Below are 17,407 nucleotides of genomic sequence, written 5' to 3'. Positions count from 1 at the left end.
TTGCAATGCACAGATGAAGTGCTAAAATGTTCCCTGAAGGTAGATGTTTGAAACTCAGAAAGGTAAGACATAACCTAAGTGACTGTACTAGCTACTTTTTGAATCGGTTATGTTCAAATTTTAATACCAATGCAGGGAACTGGCAGGAGATGCAAGCAGAAGAGCAAAGGAATGTCTGGCAAGTGTTGGCAAGACTGACCTTTGCACAGCCTTGTTGGAAATTATTTTTAGGCATAGTCATGACACAGAACTAATGTAGGCAGAGGACACCAAGGTTGCATTTTCTTCACTAGGAAGTGGTGTTGCCATATGAAGTATGTAAATTATAACCTGCTTACTGAGTAGAAAGATAACCCTGAAGCCCAGAATAAAAGGAGACACATTTTGAGAAGTTAAGATGGACAAGAAAAGCCACGGCGGGTGAGGAAGCTGAGTGGTTGCCTTTATTCTGCACAACACAGTTACAGAAGACAGAGACAGGAAAGGAGTGCTCCTGTCCTTGAGGTTTTTCTTCTCCTTCCGATCTCTTCCCCTTTCAAGAGTCAGCAGCAGCTGTTCGTTTGCTGTGCTGAGCAAGAGGCAGCCACACAGGCAAGGAAAAAAATCTGTATGACTGCCAGAAAACAGGCGTAAGAAATGCTCTTCCATCAAGAATGACCATTAAAATTTTAAGCTCTCATATGTTCATAGTTTACAGAGCACAGTAGTTTCTGTAGTTGCAACATCCAGAAGGACTGGTGTTCTCACATTTTTTCCCATTGGATAACCACATTTTATCTTCTATTTCACTGCCTTTTTGAAGCTGCCAGAGCACCAGGGTCAAATACCTTATCCCTCTGCAGTATATTACCCTAATATACCGTATTTTTTGCACCATAACACTCACTTTTTTCCTCCTAGAAAGTAAGAGGAAATATCTGTGCGTGTTATGGAGGAAATGCCTACGGGTGGCATGCCTACGGATTTTCCTCCTCTAAAAACTACGTGCGTGTTATGGTTGGGTGCGTGTTATAGAGCGAAAAATACGGTAGTTTCTCTGGGGACAGGTTATTTGTCACAGCGTCTTATCTGCCCAAATCCTCACACAATGCTAACATCTCTAAGGAGAATTCATACAGACTTTAAAAATGTACTTTACATTTCAGACTACAGTGTAGAAAGGTATCAATCAACATGGGCTTCCACAATATGCCAACAAGAGGCAGCTCCCGCTGAAGACTCCTCTTGCAATTTCCGAAGCAGCACATCGGCAACGGAAACACCACAGGCAGCTATTTCACCACCTATGAAGGGGTCTGCTGCAAATTGCCTACAGGACCAGCTTGCCATCCTTCATGGAAACACTTGCTTCTTCACTCGTAATGGCCAATGGTAGCATTTCTGCTTTGCAGGGGTTTGGACCAGATGGTCCTCTGGGTTCCTTCTGACTCTACAATTCTAGGATTCTATTAATGCTTCTAATGATAGTAGTACTGCTTTTGGACATTGCAAAGGAAAAAAATTGTTTTGAGAACTCACGTTTACCAGCTGCCACTAGGGAGTAGTACAGATCAATTAAGGCAGAAGATTCAAACAGTAGGTTTGTTTGTTTAATTATTTCATTTATATCTCACCTCTCTTCCAAGGAGTTCAATGTGGCATAATGGTACTTCCCCTCTCTATTCCCACCCACCTCAAAAGCAACCATATGAGGTCACTTAGGCCAAGACTGTGACTGGCCCAACATCAATCAGTGAGCTTCATGGCTGAGCAGGGATTTGAACCTTGGTCTTCCATGACCTTGTCCAATAATCTAATCATTACCCCACAGTGGCTCTCTTCCCTACACAAAGTTAATACCAACTGGAAATGTAGGTGTGATGTCACTTGGGAAATAAGGTGCCAGCGTTTATTTTGTCACACAAGTGTGTCATGGGATACTTTTTCTGGCATGGAATCATAGAGTTGTAGAGTTGGAAGGGACCACAAGAGTCATCTAGTCCAACTCCCTGCAACGCAGGAATCTTTTGCCCAGTGTGAAAATTAGCTTCTGGACTACAATGTTAGCACCATGTTAAAAAGCAGACCGACCAACTGTAACTATTACAGAGGGAAATTATTTGGGATAAATTGCTTTGTTTCTGATTAGAGCGCTGTTTGGACACCACTCCACCTTGCGAAAGCTATGCACAGTGAGTTGGGGAGTTGATCTTTGGCTAATTTTTTATCCACTCTCGGCATGTAGAAGAGGGAGTGAAGATTGTGTGCTGAATTCAGCGTGGCTTGGTGGGGAGCAGTGTTTTTATAGCTTATGAAAGGAAGAGAGGAAAGGCACAATTCTAAACAAGGCTGTACCTTGCCTTGTTATGTATACACTGGGGTAGGGAAGGAAGAAAAGTGGCAACTTCTGAACAGTGCTGACTCTCCAAGGCTCCTGCATCCTGTGCAGGTCTCTTACCTCTAAACGGCGGATGATTTCCCGAAGAGGGAGAGCAGATTCTTTTCCTCCAATGAAAGTGGTAGTGGGCAAGTGAAAAACCTTGTCGAGGTCCGATTCGTCCAGGCCATAAAACCCTGCAGAATTTTCATGGGTAGGAGAAGGCAAAAAAGGAGTGGGAAGAGGCGTTCAATGCAGACAGCCGCAGCACAGGAACCAGGTTTTGGTGAAGGAGAGGAGGGACAAGAAAGCAGCACAAAATAAGCATGAAGGAGGTTTGTATGGAAAAAAAAGGCAGCAATTAAAATGATGAACAGGTAAGCAAGAACAAAAAAGGTTACCGTAAAAGGCACGGAGGGTGTAAACACAGGTAATATACTTGCCGTTAAAATTGGTAATTAAATCCAGGGGAGGAATCAATAAGAATTTTAGACCCACATTCACACATTTTTTTGGATGTTAAAGACAAAAAAAGTATTGCAAAAATACATTGTCACCACATTTCACCACATATTTAAAATTAAAAGTAAAATGAAGCAGGAAATAAAAGAGTTAAAGGCCCAGCTCCCAGAACCAAAAAGTAGAAAAGCAGCATGATTATGTATCAGTTTTAGGGTTCTGTGTAGGACTCTCCTGAATAGCTCACTCCATGGGAACAAAGATTTGAGAATGAACTGGACTCTGCAAACAATGCTCTTCACAGGCCTCACAAAGGTTTTGCTTTCACAAAATCTCAAAATTCTCTCTCAGCAACACATTTAAGCATCCACTATTCACGTTTACTGTGCAGGAGCACAGACCAGAAGTATCTTATTATTACCAATATTAAAATACTTCAGCATCAGTTGCTGGAATAATTAAGGAGTGTTCATCTGAAGATCATACAACTGAGAGCCAGAAAGTTGTCTATAAAAAGATACACCAACTAATCCAAGTGGAGATTTTGCACAGCAACTTGACAAGCATTTTCAACATTAAAGAAAAACTCCTTAATGATTATCAACTTGGTATCTAGTGAGAAACTATTCTGGGAGGAGTTTTGTAACAGAAAGCAATTCAGCTTGCCAGACAGAACAATTCTGCATCTCCTCCCCAGGCACGCTGTTCCAGGGGGTTCTCCTAATACTCCCCCCCAGCCTGTTCCAGGGGAAACGAGGGGAGGACAGGGGTAAAGCCCCGTAGAGCAAGCAGAGGTTCTGGCACAGGGCTTCCACTGATGGGACTCATTAGCTGAATCCAGCCCTTTATGTGTTTTGAAATTTCTATTCCGCCTTTGACCTTAAAGTAAGCACTACATGCAACTAACCAAAAACAGTTAAACACAAACTGAAACAGAGGAACCATCTTAAACCTAAGACAATAGAAGCTCACAGACCAGCAAAATCATCATGAAGCCAAGGGGAGACAAAAGCCAAACAAAGGACAGACTAATGTCCTGTCTAAAATGCTGCAAGACGATGGCATAAGGCCACTGGCAATAGGCATGGATGGTTTTCTTGGAGCAGGGAGATCCACGTAACCAAGGCCCTTTCCCTGTTACCACCAGCAAGATTTCAGACGGCGGCAAGACACAAGAAAGGGCTTCTACAGCTGGCCTAAAGGGCTCAAAGAAAAGACTGTACACGTTACGTCATTTTTCTTCCTGTATCAGGCCGATTGCAAAGCAATCAATTCCCACCAGACACTTCTGCTTCATCTGTCAGTAGAAGATTACATAGACTTGGAAGCAGGCTGGTAGGCAGAGCTACAATGCTGCTTGATAAAAGGTTGCTACTGAACCTTTAAATGATATGCCAAATTCTCACTCCTTGCTGCCATGTTTAGTCCTCTGTATCCCATGCTGCTGTCCCACCAGGGGGGCAAGGAAACAAAATGGGGCAAGTCTGACTAAACTAGGGGTGGGGTCGGGAATTGCTTCTGGCAATTCCTTATCTTCCTCATCTCTTGCAAATAAACTTGGACAGGTGGGTGGTCCACCTGACTTCATAATGGCATGAGGTGACTGACACTTGTCAAAGCCTGAAGGTCACTGTAACAGATAATTGACTGATTGTTGGTTACAGGGAACCCCTTTGAAGTATCTGCAGAGGGCAAAATGCTCCTATAATTGGAACATTTCCTCCTTTGGAGAGAAAGCTGTTTATATTCAAAGCACTTCCTCCAGTGCTTTGAATATAAATTGCTCCCCTGGGAAAAGAAAAACAAAAAAACACACCAAGTTTTTAAATTGAGCATTTTTTCATCTCTTCTGAGAAAGCACTGGAGAAAGTGCTTTGAATCCGAGCTACTTCCTCCAGCTCCCTGGGCCAATCCCAGTGAACTGTTGGGACTTTGGCTGTGCAGGTACCACCAGCTGATTGTTGCTGCTTGGAAAGGGAGCTCTGCACTGTACTTTAGGGCTCCAGTGATCAGCTGACAGCCAGGGCTTCAAAGTGCCTTGCAAATAACTGCACCCAGTGCTGATCAGCTGGGTCTTCCACCCCTTTTTTTGGTCCAGCTTTACTTACCCCATGCTAGACACCATTTATGATGTGAGGTATGATGCCTTCACATAGGCAATAAAGAAGGGCCAATGGAATGCCTGTTATCTTCATTATGCTTGGCGGACCAAATGGGAAGGCATGGTGGGCCTAATTAGGTTCACTGTCAAGAGATCGCCCCCCCCCAACTCCAGCTGAAACACGATACAGAGGTCAGGGAGTACTTGAAATTTTGCTTTCATATTGATGGCAACCTGAATCAGGTGTAGTTCTGTCCTCAGGAGAAAGATTTGGGTACCGTATTTTTCGCTCTATAAGACGCACCAGACCACAAGACGCACCTAGTTTTGGAGGAGGAAAACAAGAAAAAAAATATTCTGAATCTCAGAAGCCAGAACAGCAAGAGGGATCACTACGCAGTGAAAGCAGCAATCCCTCTTGCTGTTCTGGCTTCTGGGATAGCTGCGCAGCCTGCGTTCGCTCCATAAGACGCACACACATTTCCCCTTACTTTTTAGGAGGGAAAAAGTGAGTCTTATAGAGCAAAAAATACGGTAATTCCCCTACCTTATTGTTGTTGTTTGTTTAGTCATGTCCGACTCTTCGTGACCCCATGGACCAGAGCACACCAGGCACTCCTGTCTTCCACTGCCTCCCGCAGTTTGGTCATACCTTATTACCCAGGTCTAATTCCTGTGTCTGGCACTTGCTAGTTTTTAAAATCTACATTGTTGGTTCACAGCATAAGCTCTTTTGTAAAAGGGGTGGGTGGGAATTGCATGGGGAAACCAAATATTGTTCTTGTGTCAGAACATATTGTGCTAGCTGCTTTCTGGGTCTCCCTTTTGCTTTGTTGTAAAAACTGAAGCATTTTTTTAAATTGTGAAGGTTTAAATTAAGGGAAGATCTCAGAGTGACTTTAAATTCATCTGAGTGAGGTGATAGTTACATTAGTCCTGCTTGTTAGAAGTAATTCTCATCTGTTTGGAAATTCAGTGCATAGACCTGTTAATACTATGTATCAAGAGGTATGAGATAGATGCTTTTTTCTAATTCACCCATTAGAAAAAAGCATCTATCAAGTAATTTTAATGCTTATTATTATTAGCATAAATATGACATGAACACACCCTCAGCCCAAAGGACATCATTTTGCTACCCTGGATGCAGAATCAGGCTAGGGTAAGGCAAGTCATTCTGTTACTCACCACTGCATCTCCCATCCCAGTAGAGATGCTGAAGTAGGGAGAATGTGATTAGCAGGGATTTTAAAGTTACAAACGCTGAGAGAGAGAGAAAGGACCGAGGGTACACAATCCACAAAAGGGCTGCTGCAGGAGCAAACCAGCCTTTGTTTTTTTATTTAACTCCATAAATTTCTGATGGTTGGAAAGACTGTGGGAGTATGACCAGGGTTTTTGTCTTTTGTCTTGTTTTAAAAAAACACCCATTTAGTTGGCTACAGTCATAACTTTTTAAAGTTGTCTTCTGTTTAGGAACATTAGATCCCAATAAATGAGATAGCCATTTGTTTATCTACAGAGATTTTACCGAGACAAATCCAAACCAAGGCCAACAGTAGGTTTGATTTAGGAAAAGAATACAGTATCATGTGACAACAGGAAAGCTAAATATTCATTCTTGTGCATGCAGCAAGGAAACATTTTCTTAATATGCTTTACTTCTTAATTGTCACCTATATGCATTGCAACATACCAGCCTGCCAGAAAGAAGCCCAGATTAGCTGTGAAACGGAAAGCACCACACATAGTGTGGGATTAATCTCTCTTTAGAAATATTTTGCTCTGTTCAACTGGATAAAAAAAAGTAACTTGGAAATTATGATTAAGCATTGGACGCTGAAGTATCCAACTCACAGCATAAGACTACCATGAGATGGGAATCTCTTAGCAAGATAGAAAAATAACCAAGCCTGGCTGTTTAGATGCCTGAATGTCACTGCCAGAAGTCTGGCACCTACTTAAATGTAACATTTACTTTTGTGCACCAAATAATATTAAATCACACAAGTCAGGTTAAGTATCAAAGGCACTTGAGTAAGTGCTCTAATGAACATGTGACAACAATTAAGACAGTACTCAACACAACAAACAATGGCAAAAAAAAAACCAGTAGGAAAAAATGGCTACCACTCAATTAAATAAAGAGGTATGTAATTTGGGAGGAAGATGATGATGAAGCACTTTGGTCACATACATTCCAAACCACTCTGAGAAGAAAACAAACACTGTTTGACATGGGGGCAAGCTGCAACTTTACCTAAACTATACATGCTCAGAGTCAACTATTCAGAGAGTCCTAATCTCCAGAAGGGGTTAGACGCTCATTATTTGCATACCTCCTACTGTTAGCACTCTCAGCCGCTCCTTGAATACTGCAAGATCTGGGAGAAGGGGGTAAGGTGGGATGCAGAAAGGAGAAGACAGAGAGACCCAGTCAAAGTTAGTTTTTTAAAAACCCCAAAGAACCGCGGAAGTAGCAATATACAGAGAAAGTCAACGTTTTAAACAGTACTCACAAGGACACCGTCAACACCACCATAGGAAAGGAGGTTAGAATGAAGGATGACTGCAATACTACGGGGGGGGGGGGGATCCTTGAATGAATCTTTCAGAGCCAGCCATATAAACCATACAGAGAAAAAGAGGTGTGAAAGTTACCGGATACACAGCAGTTAAGCTACATGGTTTGAGATCTCCTCATTGTTTCCTTATGTAAAATATGCAAAGGGGGGGGGGTTCAGAGCATCAAGTAGTAAACCGTGGAACAAGTGGTCTCTAGAGCAGGAGCCTAGTTTAAAAAGTACAAATGAATAAACGAAAGCCTTCTTACAGAATCCCATATCTGCTCCACTTGAAGTAACTTCTTAGCACTTTCTCGTATCCCATTCTACCTCTGTGGAGCTCAAGGCAATGTACAAAGTGTTCACACAAACAACCCTGTGAGATAGATTAGACTGAAAGATGTCAAAGGCTAATGAGATTCACAGCTGAGACTGTGCATCCTATGTTTTTTCTCAACAAGCTAACTATTGACTACTCTGGCTCACCTGCTCTTCGGTTTGTCAAAGTCAAAACAACTGTCAATGGCTTTGCTTTAAAGTTTAAACCTAGCTTGGCTATCGACAGAGATTTCAAGGGCACCTCCTAATAAGGAACAATTTACTGGCCGGGTAATTTATTGGAAGGATTTTGCTAAACAGAAACTTATTGTGTACTATTGCAAGTCACTGCTGCTATGACTCATCCTTCTCAAATGGCCTCGGCACCCAACAGCATTCTTTGTCCTGAGCACAGCTTCTTCTGCGAGGGAAACCATCAAACTCTTTATCACAGGGAGCTGAGTAGGCACCTTCCTGAGCACGTTCATATGACCCTCTTGAGGTTCAGAGCTTCCACCACAGGATGATCATTAGCTTGGAATGTAACCATAAACAACTTTGTTCTCTGTATGCAGTTGTAAGCAGCTATAGCAAGATTCCTTTGTGCAACAGCATTTCAGTTGTGCCTCAGCCCCTGAACTAATTGAATCATGGGTATGGTAGAGATATTTGAGAAAGCTTTGAATATCAAGGGCAGATCATGCCAAATGATGTGCTTAGTTCCATAAGAAGGCTGAGTGAATTGCACAAAGGCTTTGTCAGGAGACAATGGAGTGTGCCCGAGGGGGTGAGGTCAAACTGCTGCCCAGGTGACAAGACCCCGCCCCATTGGCTTCACTGATGTGGTCCAAAGAAAGCAAAGCAATACATCTGGCACCAGCTTGGCTACAGGAGTTGCTGTAAGGAGCCCACAAGGTGCCACCCAACCGTCTTAGGGACTCCACTCTGGATTTGTGTAGGGTTTACTCCTTAGGTTTTTCTTCTGAATATATCTAGCAAGGCAAAAGAGGTTTAGGGTCAGAGTTTTCCTTCTCCTAGGTGGGCTACCTTCCCAGGTTGACGAGCCCCACCTGCTCCTCACTTCTCTCTGCAGAATGTGCAGAAACCGCCTTCTTAAGCATTGGACCCACTTTTGGTCTCATCTGATCAATCCGCTGGATCTTGTATTTGCATGCAGGGCAAGTCCTAACTCACCAACGGTTTAAGACCCATCGTCTACCCTCACCCGGTTTAGCTGGCCAGTTGAAGCCGTTCGTAAGGTCACATGCTGTCACATGCTGACAGCTTCCAGGAGCCACAGATGAGAACTGAGTACAAGTGGGGGCCAAAGGCGGACAAACTACCCCAGAGGTACCCAGTCATTTACAGACTGGCACATCCTCTACTCCTTCCCAAAAGCCATTAGTGTAGACAATGGCCAGTGTACTCACCTACGTGTTGTCCTCAGATTCTCTCAAGTACCAGTCCACAGGGGAGGTTATATTCCTCTCAGGTTAGTTTGGAGGGAGGTAAAATAAATTTATGGGTTGCTGTCCCAAGGAACATCATGCCTTGTCCTGCAGCTTTCCAAATGAGTTCTCAGCACCATTAGCCATTAAATGAAGGAGAGGATCGCATATATTGTAGAGTGACTCAGGTTCCTTCATAGGATCCCTGGAAAGATGGATCCAGAGCAAAATATAACAAGGCAACTATTTTGAAGAGCAAGGGGCACAATGCTGTGAAAGATGTTATGATTCATGATGTAGGTACAAGACAAAACCTGTCCCCTATGCTCCATAGTCTGTCCCTGCTCCTTGCCATTGTTGGAGTGGTACCTGATAAAATCTGAGGACAATTCGTTGATGAGTTTCATTGCCCCAGGTGTTATTCTAGATTTTGGTTCATACCAAAGCAGCTTGCCTCTATGCATGGTGCAAACTGTATTAGAGAAAGGAATGAATCGAATATGACCTAACAAATGGAACAAATCAATTTAGTCTAGAACAGATGATGTCCAAGTGGCTGTCTTACACAACTTTCTCTAGGAAACTTTGGAAGTGGCAAATTTCTAAAGAATGTAAAGTTGAAAATTTAACCATTCTACAAAAGTATTTCCAGTTCACATGGTAAATCCTACTGGCGGACTGCTTATGTTAGACCACAAGAGTTCAAAACATTCACTGAACTCAAATGTCACATAATCAACCACAGCATGCAAGGACTGGGAGACTTCATGTTCTGTGCTGAGTATTTTGGGATTGGGTCCCAGGAGCAAATCAGTTAGAAACAGGAAATTTGTGTGGGTGGGCAAAAAGGTAGCTGCATAGCACCATTCCCTGACTCAAGGGCAAGAATGGACTGACTCACAGAAGCAGAGAGCCTGCCCTTCCAAACACCTCCTGAGACAATGTGGATTGAATATTCTGTTTCCAGCCATAGGTTTGTTGCTGGACCTTGAAGGCCTGCTAATAAAAACAAACAACTAGCATGACATTTTCTGCTGAGTCAAAATACAGCGGAGGCTGCAGAAAAGGAAGGTGATGTGCCTACAGTCTCTGATGGGTTCTGTGTCTGTGTTTTACTGGCCTGAATGCAGCATAACCTATCTTGTAGAATAGCACTGGAGAGGAATAAGATTTAAAAAGTAACAATTCTATTTACATTTTATGGAAGAAGGAATGTTTGTTCTCCAAGGGTATATGGTTGTAATAATAATATCTGCATTGGATATTGGTGAGACACCAATTAAACAATTAATATAGTGCTGTGAAAGCAAGGAATAAAACAAGATAACGGGATATTTTGAATGAGAAAATGTAGTTCTGAATCTCCCTGTCTTAATTATAAAATACTTGTATTCAAGAAATAAAATGTCAAAATGTACAAAAAGGGGGAACAGTATTATAGCAACAACTGAAGTCATTCTGCTAGATCACTTAAAACGGGCGTCCTCAAACTCAGCCCTCCAGATGTTTTTGGCCTACAACTCCCATGATCCCTAGCTAGCAGGACCAGTAGTCAGGGAGGATGGGAATTGTAGTCTCAAAAACATCTGGAGGGCCAAGTTTGAGGAAGCCTGACTTAAAAGGTCAACATTTTCCCCTACTAAAATGTAAGCCACACTTCAATGGCTACTATCAACCACCTTCCACGTGACTCTCCCTAATTGGCATTTTCATATCTAGGAACATAGTGACTTTGTACTTGTTCGAATTCATGGTTTAAAAGCCAGGCACACAAGCTCAGCAGCACAAGGCCAGTACTTATCTCTACAAATTGTGCTTTAGGATTATTTGGGACCAAAAATAATCACAGAGTTTATTCCTATGTACAGCAAGCAGTTCAACATAACAAGATGAATACCTATACAAACCTCTTCCATAGAAGTTGATAAACTGCAAATGGGTATCACTTAGCTTTCAGCAGCAAATAATGCATTCAGCATAAAAACCACATTAGCACAGCGCTTCCACCATCAAAGGACAATAGTAACAAATTCATCCTTTCAGTGCTGCTAATCAGCAGAGAAGGGCTCTAGTAATGGCGGAACCACTTCTCAGTAAGAATTTGGCCTCCCCTCCCTAATACTAATACTAGCTAGATTTGAATTATCTTATCCTATTTTTATTTATTTCATGGAAATTATATACCACTTGATTATAACCCCCCCTCAAAGTTATATATATGTGTGTGTACTGTATTGAGCCACTAATTAGTTTCAAAGGAAATAGCAAGATATGTCTCTGAAAGCTTATTTTGCTGCTGGCTTATCTCCCAAGAGGCCCAAGTTGCATTTACTTATAGTCCCCCATTCCATGCCTGCAGTACGAATGGGGCATTGGTATGAAACATCTGGCTGCAGGAGTCCCTTTCTTACAAACATATATTACTATAAGGGTTCTGCCCTGCCCTTGATACAGGCCAGGTTTACATGCAAAGCTAAGCCATGGCTTATTAAACAATATTTAGTATGATAATCTTCAAGCTGCCTAGCAGCTGAACTATGCTATGTTAACTTTCAACAAACTGTGATATGAAGCCATGGCTTGTCATTGGATTACGAAGCTTGACCTGTTATATCTATGACATGGAATTATGTGCGGATCAGACATATACCTTTAGCTATGGTTTGTTTGTTACCCTGTTCAAGTTGCCTGCCAAGCAGCCCTTAAGAGCAGACCTGCTTGCCTTTATGTCTATAAGCACATTTATAAAGAAGCACTAAAAAGGAATTCAGTTTCCCAAAAATGAAGTAGAGCTTGCAAAAACGAATAAACTATGTTGAGGTACAGTGTGTGCCAGCTGTTCCAATGCACATCCCAGGAAAACCAGATGGTGTGTGGCTGGTGCATAACTCACCAGATTGCTGCAAGTTTACTAATACAGGTAGCAGCTCCCCTGGGTCATGAACTATACTCAGTAATAATTTCAAGAGCAAATTATCTTGAAGTTAACAAAACTGCTTTTTAACAAACTTTTTCTGAGCTACAGGTCTGTTGCAATAAGCACCCCGTAAAATCCTGTCAAGACATAGCACCCAATTTTAAGCCAGCCTATTGAGCTTAAAACAATGCTTGAGAAAGCAGTTATATAGAGAGCAACCAACTGCTTACATGTGGAAAGTAAACATGACTCAGTGGTAGAATACATGCTTTGCACACAGAAGATCCTGGGTTCAATCCCTGGCATATCCATTTAAAAGGCTCAGGTAGAAGGTGATGGAAAAGGCTTCAGCCCTGACATCCTGGAGAGACACAGCCATTCAAAGTAGACAATACTGGACTAGGCAGACAAATGGTTTGGTACAAGGCAGTTTCCTACGTATTCCAGAATTTGTTCAGGATCCTGAGGGAGAGAGGTGGTAAACAGGGCTCTTCCATCAGCTCTACTGAGATACCAGGAACATTTGGCTTTCCTCAGTTTTCACCCATTGCATCAGGCTACCTGAACTGCTTCCACCCATCTGGTTGTTGTATGAGCTGTAACTTTTACGAACTAGTGCCTGAGCTTGCACACATTTGCCCATTTTGTAGTATGCCCATTTTGTTGTAGTACAGAGTATACACAACTACGGTAATTCCACACTGGACAGAAACGGATGCTGCTGTATCAGTGTGAATACACTTTTGGCTACCATTGTTCCAAGGCACATGAACCACTCTACACCTTACTGAGTTTGCAGTGTTCATTGCCACAGATAACTTAGCATGTAAGGTGGCACATATTTCTCAGAATACAACCTAGCTACCATCTGAGAGCCCCATAAGACTGGATAAGATACTAAATATTAGTAGATAAAAAAATCATTGCTAGTGAATATTTAATATTTAATATTGAATATTTAATATCCCAGTTAACTTTATTTAATGTGAAACAGCCTTGATTTCACACTCTGATCAGAAAAAGATTATCTAAAGAATTTCATACACATACTGTCTATGCAAGGTAGCAGAGTTACATACAGCTTTACTAAAATCTTAGGATTCACATATATTAACAGGTATAAAACCGGTGGTGGTGTAACTCTACCCTTGTGAAGTATTAATGACAGACTACAAGAGTAATAATGAAGCCATTATCAAGCAGGGACATAAGTAAAATGGGTTATAGAGTCAGATTCTCTATGCTGCAGGGGCCCACTTATGATTTCCCCCCTCAAAACGTCTATTGCATCTGAATTCATCACCACCATTCCACTGTAAAGGGGTGAGCACCCCACTGTCCTGTATCTGACATACTTGCTGAAGATGATTTAATGTGTGTAATATCAAAGGAGTACTGTAGAACACATTAGGGATCCCCCTCAAAGGCCTGAAAAGAACCCCTAGACTTCATGACCAACACTCTTTGTATGAGTAATGGATCTTTAACATAAAGGGGGCAACAACATCAGAATGCCAACTGTAAGTTGAAGATGATAGTGTAGCCAAGTGGACTGAACACAAGTAGAACAACATCCATTACAGTTTTGTTTTCGTTTTTTTCTCCTTTGGATACCTTCCATTTCACAAATATACATTCTATGAGCACATCAATCATGACCATCTCAAAACATTACATGCACAAATACTCTAATCACATGTCAGTCTTGAAAGGAGTTAGTGGTCATTATTATTGTTCTATTCTAAGTTAGAAGCATGCTACTTAAAAGCGCTTGCGGAGCCAGGTTGATTAACCTGTAGAAAGCACCAGCAATAAATAGAGCTCAGCCACCGTAACCTGTGCTATGCTTGGAAAAAATACTAGTGATCAAACTGAAAAGATCAGGTTGGACTTTACTGGAAAACCGAATTTCAAACATGGCTCAGCACACACACCCTCATCTGAGCAACATACATGCACCTTGCAACCAAGGGTCTCACCATTTCAGTCTCTTGATTAGATGTGGGAATAAACTCCAAAGCTTCCTCGTCATGATCACTGAAAGTCATTGGTTCAGCTACTCTTAGGATTTTAGGGCAAGCTGCATAGCTAAGGATTACAACTGAACTGAGTGAGGAAATACCACAAGACTTGCCTGAAGGCTTTTGAAAACCCATCCCGTTCCTCCCCAGTAGCATCACTGCAGAACTCTTGAAGTCTGCTGAATCAAGTCACTGCAGTTCCAAGCAAGAGACCTACTGAACACTGGGGGTCAAGGGATGCTAAAGGCAAGGAAGAAGGCCTGTTTACGTGACTCCAAAATATTCCTCATTTCCTCAGAGGCAAATAATAGACACTACTAACCTACTCAGAGCCATTAACTACTGAACTCAAAATTAACAGTAGAAGAGAACAAACTGGCTTGTATTGCACATGTAACACCTTGTGCCCACAGTGGTAAGTGACAAGGGACAGAACTACTTTGCTGCTGTTCAATTTTTAAAAAAGTGATCATTATAAAGGAAACTTAAGACCTTTCCCTTCAGACTTAGTGAAGCAATCTAACTAGAAGCTGTGAAAGTGAGAGAGGAGGAGCTCAAGCAATGCGGCACTAACTGCTCTCGGAGCCCTCACCCAGTTTATCTGCGGAAGTGATAATATCGGCTGGAACGGAAGAGTCCAGATCAGCATCCAAGATGCCCAGTGGGTCGAGCTGTGCTACATGATGCCCTCGAATCTATGAAATGGGCCAGGAATGAAAAGGAAAGTGGATACCAGAAGAGGGATGGGGAGGAAGGGGATGGAAAGGAAAGGGGTATAAAAGTTAAAATTACATTAGAATTAATTTGCAGAGTAATTCTCACCGACGTTTGGAGAATCAGTTACTGCCGATTCATCAAAATTTACACAACTAATGCCGAGAGGATCAAGCTTGGCAATGTGGTGACCCCTGACCTAGAAACAACAACAAAATTAGTCACAAAGCTGGTTATCAATCATCTTTCACATTGCAGATTTTCTGTAATGCTATTGTTTCAAGTTTAAAGAGATCAATGCAAATCTTAACACTGATCTCATTTTACACCATATGTCAGACTGGAACCGAACTTTTCTTAAACTAAAGGAGTAAAAATACTTTAATAGTACAAAAACTCAGTGGGGCAAAGGGACATCCATGATAAATATTCACTTAGAAATGTGGAAAGTGCTGAATACATCTGTTAAAATGCTGCTTATTTTTGTAAATTTATTCCCAGAAAACATCTTTGTGGCTTACATTCAAAAAAATGTAGCCCATGATGGCTCAGTTTCATGTCCTTATTCTAAATATTAGATGGGATCTTGAAGGACATGATAGTACAGCTTATTAGATGCAATAAGTAAAATAAGTAGTGCCTTTATGATGTTTGCCGATATATTTCCTCAGCCAGTCAAGGAATGAACATACCTAATTAACATATTTGTCTGGAAGTGGCCTTGTTGAGATTTATTTCTTTTCTATTTCACTCCACCTTTGCATTTCAATTAAAAATCCTCCATGAGGCCCAGCTTCAAGAGAATATATTGCTTTTAGCTATTGTTCTTCTACAGAAACATGCTTGCTCCTTCAAAAGTTTTCTCTGTATTAAACTTCCTTGTGCCCAAGCGTGTTTTATTTGGGTCATGCAAACTGACAAGTCAGACATTAATCAGCAAGAATTTCAGCCCAGAAGCATGAACGATGTAACCAGTAACTTTTGGAATTTGAAGCTTAATCACTATACAATAAACTAAACATCTGCTTAATGTAAATATGTAGGAACTGGATTTCACTTTCACTTCTTGAGTTATCATGTTTTAAAAGAATTGTCAGAATTTAAGCGCTTTACCATTCAGAAGCCAAACTACATATTTTTTACATTATTCTTGTGGAGGTTGTATTATTACTGGATGATTTAAAAAAGACTACATCTAATAGGCTGCTCACTCTTATTTGTATTGTTTGAGCAATAAGACATTATTATTGGTATCTGCCACGGATTAGCAGAAACATCAGAGACCAGATGCCTCAGAGACCTCAGTCCCACTGCTGCTGTTTAGTTCTGATTCATATCATTGATTTCCTCAGCGGCAGCCAATTATTACATCTATTTCCATTAGAACCTCCTCCTAACTAGTAAATCTTTTCTGATACAGTATTTGTGGATGTGACAAATAATTAAACAACAGTTATCTGTGGATGATAGCAACAAAGTCATACTCATATTAGATCCAGTTGGATATCACCCATGTATATAGAGTGAAATCAACAAACTTGTTACTTAAATTCACTGATTTCAATGAGTCTACTCTGAGCATGACTAACATTATCACCATTTCTAGTGAAGAATCTTACCTGTTTCCTTGTTTGTTTCCAGAACTTGAAGAGAAAGATATAGCAAAAGAAACTGCAATGGGAAAAAGCTGTCCCAAGGAGTATAACACTCTGAAGGATACAATCATTTTAACACATTCTTTTCACTTGTATACTCTGATCTTTTTCAGGCATATAGGTAAAAGCACACCATTGTGTGACAATCATTTAATAGGAGACTGTTTTTATCAAGGAAAAATTGACATGTTTTGCAAAGCTTTAAGTTCAGTAGATATCACATAGCCTACAATTAGTTGTTTGAGAAATATTTTCAAGCTTTCATACTAGCCTCTTAGGGAAGTATTTGACGGTCCTTTCATGTAGTTTTAGTAAAATTATCCTAGTTCTGAAATTTTCATTTTTTGTGTGTGCATTAATTTTCTAGCTATTATAATCTTTAACTCTGCCTTATCTTTCATGATTCCACACAACCCACCTGCACAAAGCAGCAGCTGAATAGAGCTGTCTGCTGCTATATCACACGTCTTGTTCCTGAAACCTGGCCAAAGCCAGGGTGACAGTGGCGTAGCATGGGGGGGTGCAGGGGGGGCCAGCCGCAACATCTGGGGGTTAGGGGGCGCAAATCCACGGGTTAGGGGGCGCAAATCCACGGGTTAGGGGGCGCAAATTACTTGCCTTGCCCCGGGTGCTGACAACCCACGCTACGCCACTGCAGGGGTGATATTTTGGCAAACCATGATCTACTTTCAGTTTTGGAAAAATGCTAGAAGTAGCAGGTTGGTTTATCTTCTTTTGATACTCTAACAATAATCTAACAATCTTGTGTATTTTGAAATCTGCTTGAGGTTAAAGGGTAGGGATTTTCTTTTTAAAAGTAACATTAAGAATGGAAACTTTTTTGAGACCATGGA

At 41.4% G+C, this 17,407-nt stretch overlaps 1 protein-coding gene across 5 annotated transcripts in view; it reads right to left on the bottom strand.

Annotated features, from left to right (window-relative positions):
• The window catches only part of OGDH (oxoglutarate dehydrogenase), a 47,021-nt gene that overhangs the window by 21,761 nt on the left and 7,853 nt on the right, over window positions 1–17,407 (bottom strand). Inside the window, exons 2-4 of one of the 5 annotated variants that reach the window (XM_083480448.1) lie at window positions 14,777–14,879; window positions 7,256–7,300; window positions 2,438–2,553 (exon numbers count right to left, since the gene is read on the bottom strand). The gene's annotated coding sequence lies outside the window, so the exon portion shown is untranslated. Of the gene's footprint in view, window positions 1–2,437; window positions 2,554–7,255; window positions 7,301–14,776; window positions 14,910–15,006; window positions 15,158–17,407 lie in introns of those variants that run through there. The other 4 variants (XM_083480449.1, XM_083480447.1, XM_083480446.1 and 1 more) reach the window with 4 other exon arrangements.

The sequence above is a fragment of the Podarcis liolepis genome (genome assembly GCF_965112155.1).
Source record: "Podarcis liolepis genome assembly, chromosome: 16".
Lineage (NCBI taxonomy): Eukaryota > Metazoa > Chordata > Lepidosauria > Squamata > Lacertidae > Podarcis > Podarcis liolepis.
This window is presented reverse-complemented; position numbering and strand designations above follow the sequence as displayed.